Source organism: Leucoraja erinacea, chromosome 32, assembly GCF_028641065.1.
Source record: "Leucoraja erinacea ecotype New England chromosome 32, Leri_hhj_1, whole genome shotgun sequence".
Taxonomy (NCBI): Eukaryota; Metazoa; Chordata; class Chondrichthyes; order Rajiformes; family Rajidae; genus Leucoraja; species Leucoraja erinaceus.
The window spans coordinates 1,015,226-1,022,961 of NC_073408.1; the positions used below are offsets into that span (position 1 = coordinate 1,015,226).

The 7,736-nt window shown below is 46.7% G+C and overlaps 1 protein-coding gene across 1 annotated transcript in view; it reads left to right on the forward strand.

The window, feature by feature from the left end:
* LOC129712248 (FXYD domain-containing ion transport regulator 6-like) overlaps positions 1–7,736 on the forward strand; it is a 171,498-nt gene that overhangs the window by 111,337 nt on the left and 52,425 nt on the right. The gene's annotated exons all lie outside the window — the stretch shown is intronic.

Here is a 7,736-nt window from a genome sequence, read left to right on the forward strand (position 1 = left end):
CACCTGAAGTCCCAAGTAACACAGAACAATCTGTTGAATGTTGCCTAGAGATTGTTGCTCTGGACTCCTGAGCCAGTGCAATGGTTGCATTGATAAATACACAAGGAAAGGCATTGATGTAATGCTGTTACTATACTGACATACAGAGAGTATTTCAGAGAGTCAAGAGTGTTTTATTGCAGTTGCACAGAGTTGTACAGAGAGGTTCTACTGCAGTTGTACAGGGTCTTGGTGAGACCACACCTGGAGTATTGCGTACAGTTTTGGTCTCCAAATCTGAGGAAGGACATTATTGCCATAGAGGGAGTGCAGAGACGGTTCACCAGACTGATTCCTGGGATGTCAGGACTGTCTTATGAAGAAAGACTGGATAGACTTGGTTTATACTCTCTAGAATTTAGAAGATTGAGAGGGGATCTTATAGAAACTTACAAAATTCTTAAGGGGTTGGACAGGCTAGATGCAGGAAGATTGTTTCCGATGTTGGGGAAGTCCAGGACAAGGGGTCACAGCTTAAGGATAAAGGGGAAATCCTTTAAAACCGAGATGAGAAGAACTTTTTTCACGCAGAGAGTGGTGAATCTCTGGAACTCTCTGCCACAGAGGGTAGTTGAGGCCAGTTCATTGGCTATATTTAAGAGGGAGTTAGATGTGGCCCTTGTGGCTAAGGGGATCAGGGGGTATGGAGAGAAGGCAGGTACGGGATACTGAGTTGGATGATCAGCCATGATCATATTGAATGGCGGTGCAGGCTCGAAGGGCCGAATGGCCTACTCCTGCACCTAATTTCTATGTTTCTATGTTTCTATTATTGTCACATGTCCCAGATAGAACAATGACATTCTTACTCATGAAGATGGAATATCTACACCATGCATATAAGACACTTACTAATCATTATTAATACAAAGAATTCAAAAGGGCCCCCCTTTCTCCTGAAAATAGGGGAAACAATGGACAATTGGTGCAGGAGTAGGCCATTCGGCCCCTCGAGCCAGCACCGCCGTTCAATATGATCATGACTAATCATCCCCAATCACTACCCCGTTCCTGCTTTCTCCTCATATCCCCTGACTCCGCTATCTTTAAGAGCCCTATCTAGCTCTCTCTGAAAGACATCCAGAGAATTGGCCTCCACTGCCTTCTGAGGCAGGGAATCCCACAGACTCACAACTATCTGGGTTGCATTGAACACAAAAAAAAAGTTGGAGGTAGATACAGCTATGGGAGGTTTGGTAAACATGTGAAGGGGAAAGGAATGCAGAGGAATCACAGGCAGGCAGGCTGAAATAGTGGGTGCATGAGCCTCTGGGACAGTAGACACACCCAAAGCCACAAATTGGTCCAAATAGATGTGGTCAACGCCACTGGTGAGAAATAAACCTGCAGTTATTTGTGCTAACCTCATGATAGCTTATTGTACTCAGTGTATGACATGTAGTTCAAATGGTTTCCACTTTACCTGCATCTGTACCATGTGACAGCACCCCCTCCCTTAGCTGACCTCAGACCTCAGACCTCTACCACAGGCTGACTGACCACAGTGGCCAATCAGTGGAGAATAAGGAGGAAGAAGATTAGGCTTTATTGTCTTCCATCACAGTGAGGAATGTGAGGAATCCACTGTGGTGGATGTTTATGTTGCCTTTTATGCAGTCGTGTGTCTTGTTGCTTTTTTCTGCTATGACTGTATGGTAAATCAAATTTCACTGTACCTTAAATGGTATACGTGACAGTAAAAGACCATTGAACCAATGATCATATTGAATGATGGTGCAGGCTCAAAGGGCCGAATGGCCTACACCTGCACCTATTTTCTATGTTTCTATGTCTCACAGTGACAAGCCTGTGATCAAAACTATTACCAACTCTATCCACAGCAACAAAATAGCCACTGGTCCAACAGCACTCACTGATCCATGATCACTGTCATCATCTTCATCCCGGCTTATCAAGGTGAGCACAGGAACAATAGACAATAGACAATAGGTGCAGGAGTAGGCCATTCGGCCCTTCGAGCCAGCACCACCATTCAATGTGATCATGGCTGATCATCCCCAATCAGTACCCCGTTCCTGCCTTCTCCCCATATCCCCTGACTCCGTGATTTTTAAGAGCTCTATCTTGCTCTCACATGAAAGCATCCAGAGAACCGGCCTCCACCGCCCTCTGAGGCAGAGAATTCCACGATGGAGCAGGTGGATGATGGTGTCCGCAACACCCACCTTTGTTTGTTAAGTGAACTGCAGGGGGTCCCGGTAGGGTCTAACGAGGGGTCACTAAGCAAACAATATAAAATGTGAGGTGTTGATAGATTGGAAGGAAAAGTGGATCAGTGAGTACAAGAGTGACGCACATTAGTGTGAAATAGGATTGTCACAGTCGCTGTCATTTTGGACAAATTGAGGTTTATAGAGAATTGAAATCATGAGTAAGTGAGATTATAACATCAAGTCCAGTGACAATAAATGCACCAATGTGGGCCTTAGCAGAGAATAGTTGAGGCAAGACGTGGTGGAACTGGTCTTGTTGATGGCAGAGTGTTGGATGGAAGTGTAGCTCAAGGACAGGTGAGTGGGTCAGAAGCGTTTTGATCAACAGTATGGCCCAGGATATCGTGCTGCCAGAGCCGCACACTCCCACTAAACCCGCAAAGGGCGTGAGGAGCAGATTTCTGCGATACGATACGATAAAGCGTTATTTATCCCAGGAAGAAAATTGGTTATAAAATACAAGATGCATGACACATGAAATTGAAGAGACAAGTGGAAAGCCCAGGATTGGGGTTGTGCAAAGATTGGGGAGGGGAGGGGAGGGGAAGAAGGTGAGTCAGTCTACCCCACGACAGAAGGGGGAGGAGTTTGTACAGTTCGATAGCCGCAAGGTAAAAGGATCTCCTGTGGCATTCTGTGCTGCTTCTTGGTGGAACCAGTCTGTTGCTGAAGGTGCTCCTCAAGTTGACCAGTGAGTCATGGAAGAGGTGATCTGTATTGTCCAAGATGCTCCGCAGTTTGAGGAGCATCCCCCCCTCCAAGACTACCTCCAGTGAATCCAACTCCACCCCCAGGATGGAGACAGCCTTCCTGATGAGCTTGTTGGTTCTGTTGGCATCCATGGCCCTCACCCTGCTGCTCCAGCACACAACAGCATAGAAGATGGTACTGGACACCACCGATTGATAGAACATCAGCAGCATCTTACTGCAGATGTTGAAAGAGTGGAGCCTCCTCCAAAAGTACAGATGGCCCTGACCCTTCTTATACAGTGCCTCACGTTCCTGGACCTCTGTCCAGGTAAACTCCAATGTAATGTCCACAGGTATTCTGAGAGAGGTTCACAGCTTTCATCCAGGGTAACAGCTGCACGGCCACAGGCTGGATGGTGGTTGGGTTCGGTGGGAACCAGGGAATGAAGACGGAAAGGTAATGAGTGAGTTTAGTGGGAGTTAGCTGGAAGAGCGGGAGGCTTTCGATGCTCGCAGTCTATTTATGAGCTTGTAACCTGCCACGTTGCCGAGTGCAGCACCTACAGGGTACAGCACAGCTCCCACTGACCGATCCATGATCACTGACATCATCTGCTCTGGCTCCTTGTCTAACCCAGCTCAACACTAAGAGAATTCCATGCAGAGAAGGCGTACGGGATCTGCCTTAAGCCTGAATGGAAAGGAGGGCAATGGTGGGGTGAGCAGGGGGTTGCTGGGCATGTGATGGATGTGGACAGACGGCGAGGGCAGTAGATTTCCACACAAAGTAACCCATAATAAATGTGAAGTATTGATGGATTGGGAGGAAAAGTAGGTCACACACGTGACACACATGACACACATGACTGTGAAATAGGGCAGTGGCAGTCACGTTTTGGAGTAATTGGTTTACAGAGATTTGTAATCACGAGTAAGTGAGATTACAACATTGTCTAGTGGCGATAAACTCACAAATGTGGGTTTTAGCTGAAAATCGGTGAAGCAACCAGTCTTGTGGAACCAGTCTTGTTGATGGGAGAGTTTATTTTTATATTTTTTGGTATCAAAAATAATTGATTTGATTACGAACACGATACAAAAACCAAAAAACAAAACAAAACCATGGCGACGCACCCACCACTATATTACATAGCAAAAGGATTTGAGTATAGGAGCAGAGAGGTTCTACTGCAGTTGTACAGGGTCTTGGTGAGACCACACCTGGAGTATTGCATACAGTTTTGGTCTCCAAATCTGAGGAAGGACATTATTGCCATAGAGGGAGTACAGAGAAGGTTCACCAGACTGATTTCTGGGATGTCAGGACTGTCTAATGAAGAAAGACTGGATATTGGTTTATACTCTCTAGAATTTAGGAGATTGAGAGGGGATCTTATAGAAACTTACAAAATTCTTAAGGGGTTGGACAGGCTAGATGCAGGAAGATTGCTCCCGATGTTGGGGAAGTCCAGGACAAGGGGTCACAGCTTAAGGATAAGGGGGAAATCCTTTAAAACCGAGATGAGAAGAACTTTTTTCACACAGAGAGTGGTGAATCTCTGGAACTCTCTGCCGCAGAGGGTAGTTGAGGCCAGTTCATTGGCTATATTTAAGAGGGAGTTAGATGTGGCCCTTGTGGCTAAGGGGATCAGAGGGTATGGAGAGAAGGCAGGTACGGGATACTGAGTTGGATGATCAGCCATGATCATATTGAATGGCGGTGCAGGCTCGAAGGGCCGAATGGCCTATTCCTGCACCTAATTTCTATGTTTCTATGTTTCTATACCCACCACTGTATTACATACCCACCACTATATTACAAAACAACTATGTTACAGATATACTAAATAACTACTATACAACGATGTCCCTCTCTAACACCACCCGGGCACAGACGTAACCTCGGTAAAGGGGCAAGCATCTAGCTCGGCCAAAGCCTTCTTCTGCCTGGGGCAGTGACGTGGATGGCCAGCTTGACCGATGGGAGAGTGTTGGATGGCAGTGTAGCTCGAGGACAGGTGAGTGGGTCAGAAGCGTTGATCAACATTATGGCCCAGGATATCATGCTGCCATAGCCACTCTCCCGCTTACTCCCACTAAACCTGCAAAAGGCGTGAGGAGCAGATTTCCACGATACAATAGGACTGTATTTATCCCAGGAGGGAAATTGGTCTGCCTCTATAAAACAGTTTTGAAATACAACAAGATACATTAAACATGACACTAAAGTGACGAGTGGAATGCCCAGGATTGGGGATGTGCAAAGATTGGGGAGGGGGAGGGGAAGGTGGGTCAGTCTACCCCATGACAAGGGGAGGAGTTGTACAGTTTGATAGCAACAGGGAAGAAGGATCTGCTGTGGCGTTCTGTGCTGCATCTTGGCGGAACCAGTCTGTCGCTGAAGGCGCTCCTCAGGTTGACCAGTGTGTCATGTATCTGAAATCCGAGGCCTAAATGGTGAACAGGAAGGGAGAGAGGACCATCCCCTGTGGGGCCACTGTGTTGCTCACTACAGTGTTCGAGACACAGTTCTGTAGCCTGGCATATTGCGGTTGTCCAGTCAGGTAGTTGGTGATCCAGGACACCAGTGGAGCATCCACCTGCATCTTCGTTAGTTTGCACCCTAGCAGTGCAGGCCCGATGGTGTTAAAAACACTGGAGAGGTAGAACGTGACTCTCACAGTACATCCCAGCTTATCCAGGTGAGCACAGGAAGAATGGAGCAGGTGGATGATGACGTCTGTTTGTTAAATGAACTGCGGGGGGTCCAGGTAGGGTCTAACCAGGGGGCCACACAAAGTAAACAATAAAAAATGTGAGATAGACAAAAATGCTGGAGAAACACAGCGGGTGTGGCAGGAAAGGAGCAAAGGAAAAAGGCGACGTTTTGGGTCGAGATCCTTCTTCAGTCTGACCCGACCCAACCTCGACCCAAAACGTCGCCTATTTCCTTTGCTCTATAGATGCTGCCTCACCTGCTGAGTTTCTCCAGCATTTTTGTCTACCTTCGATTTTCTAGCATCTGCAGTTCCTTCTTAAATAAAAAATGTAAGGTATTCATGGATTGGGAGGAAAGGTAGGTCAGTGAGTACAAGAGTGACACACAGTGTGAAATAGAGCAGTGACAGTCACGTTTTGGAGGAATTGAAGTTTGCAGAGAATTGTAAGCACGAGTAAGTGTGTGACTTGTTGAGGCAAGACGTATTGGAACCAGTCTTGTTGATGGCAGAGTGTTGGATGGAACTGTAGCTCAAGGTCACGTGAGTGGGTCATTGTCAAAGTCATGTGCAACTTACACATCTAGGGCATTAGCAGAAAATAGCCTTGGCAAGACAGAAAGGAAATGGGGGTTTAGTGGGAGTGAGCGGGAGAGTGACGGGCAGCACGATATCCTGGGCCATAATGTTGATCAAAACGCTTCTGACCCACTCGCCTGTCCTCGAGCTACACTTCCATCCAACACTCTCCCATCGGTCAAGCTGGCCATCCACGAGTCTGCCATCAACAAGACTATTTTTTGTTAGAGCCCACATTTGTGAGATTATTGCCACTAGACGTTTTTGGTTTTTGTATCGTGCTCGTAATCAAATAAATTATTTTTGATACAAAAAAATACAAAAAAAAACCTCTCCCATCAACAAGACTGGTTCCACAAGACTGGTTGCTTCACCGATTTTCTACTAAAACCCACATTTGTGAGTTTATCGCCACTAGACAATGTTGTAATCTCACTTACTCGTGATTACAAATCTCTGTAAACCAATTACTCCAAAACGTGACTGCCACTGCCCTATTTCACAGTCACGTGTGTCATGTGTGTCACGTGTGTGACCTACTTTTCCTCCCAATCCATCAATACTTCACGTTTATTACTGTTTACTTTGTGTGGAAATCTACTGCCCTCGCCGTCTGTCCACATCCATCACATGCCCAGCAACCCCCTGCTCACCCCACCATTGCCCTCCTTTCCATTCAGGTTTAAGGCAGATCCCGTACGCCTTCTCTGCATGGAATTCTCTTAGTATTGAGCTGGGTTAGGCAAGGAGCCAGAGCAGATGATGTCAGTGATCATGGATCGGTCAGTGGGAGCTGTGCTGTACCCTGTAGCTGCTGCACTCGGCAACGTGGCAGGTTACAAGCTCATAAATAGACTGCGAGCATCGAAAGCCTCCCGCTCTTCCAGCTAACTCCCACTAAGCTCACTCATTACCTTTCCGTCTTCATTCCCTGGTTCCCAACCACCATCCAGCCTGTGGCCGTGCAGCTGTTACTCTGGATGAAAGCTCTGAACCTCTCTCAGAATACCTGTGGAGCAAGCAGCCCACCTGGTGCTCCAAGTCCACAGTCTCTCAATCCAAGACGGTCAAGTCTGGGATAACAAACCAAAACATGCAATTTATTCAGCATTGTCAAAGTCACGTGCAATGTGAACAACTAGGGCCCACCCTGTCACGAACGTGGGCTTCAGAAGAATATTGTTGAGGCAAGATAGAAAGGAAATGTGGGTTTAGTAGTAGTCAGCTCAGAGGGTTTTCGATTAGTCTGAAGAAGTGTCTCAACCTGAAACATCCCCTATCTGTGTCCTCCAGAGATGCTGTCTGTGTCTTTTTTGTAAACCCACATCTGTAGTTCCTAATGTCTACAAAAATAGACAATGTTGGAGGCATTCAGTATATCGAGCAGGGAGATGAAAAGGGCTGGTGCTTTGGGACAAGAACCCTTCTGTAGAACTGAAAATAAAATAGGGAGAAATAAGCACCTGTTGAGTTGC